This window comes from Carlito syrichta, unplaced genomic scaffold (genome assembly GCF_000164805.1).
Source record: "Carlito syrichta isolate Samal-C Ts95f unplaced genomic scaffold, Tarsius_syrichta-2.0.1 Scaffold309722, whole genome shotgun sequence".
Classification (NCBI taxonomy): Eukaryota; Metazoa; Chordata; class Mammalia; order Primates; family Tarsiidae; genus Carlito; species Carlito syrichta.
This window is the reverse complement of record NW_007253818.1, coordinates 114,525-115,072: the sequence shown is the minus strand read 5'-3', so window position 1 is coordinate 115,072 and position 548 is coordinate 114,525. Positions and strand designations below refer to the sequence as shown.

General features: G+C 57.8%; 1 protein-coding gene across 1 annotated transcript in view; it reads left to right on the top strand.

The window, feature by feature from the left end:
* Positions 1 to 548, top strand: part of LOC103270066 (ribose-5-phosphate isomerase) — a 34,938-nt gene that overhangs the window by 1,646 nt on the left and 32,744 nt on the right. The gene's annotated exons all lie outside the window — the stretch shown is intronic.

The window sequence follows — 548 nt, the reverse complement described above, 5'->3', positions numbered from 1 at the left end:
GCCGGCGCGGCCTCTCGGCCGGCCGGGCCAGCCGTCTGGGTTACCGCGCGAAACGCGGCGGACTTTTTCTGCTCTGTGGCGGGGCTTCCTCGCTGCCGTGTTGTCTCCTTTCTGCCTTCCTGCTTCGAAAGTGGTATCGGGTTCCCTTTCCTCCGCCGGCGACGGTTCTTTGCGTTTCAGGCTTTTTTTAGTTAGTCCCACTCCGTCGCGGCCACCGCAGCCTCGCCCCGTTGGCCTTAGGCGATCCTTACGAGTAGCTGGGACTACAGGTTGCGCCACCACGCCCGTCTAATTTCTTGATTTATTGCAGAGACGAGGTCTGCCAGCTTGCTCAGGCTGGTCTCGAACCCGTGGGCTCAGGCAGTCCTCTCACCTCGGCCTCCCAAAGAGCTGGGATTATAGGCGTGAACCACCGGGCCCGCCCTCAGTTTTTGTTTTGTTTTTTAAAGCTTCCCGAGTTGAAGATTTCTCCTCCGTGATTCTGTAGCACTTTACGCTGTTAGGTGCTTTATGTTGGGATCTTGTGTGTGTGTCTCTCCCAGTCCCTT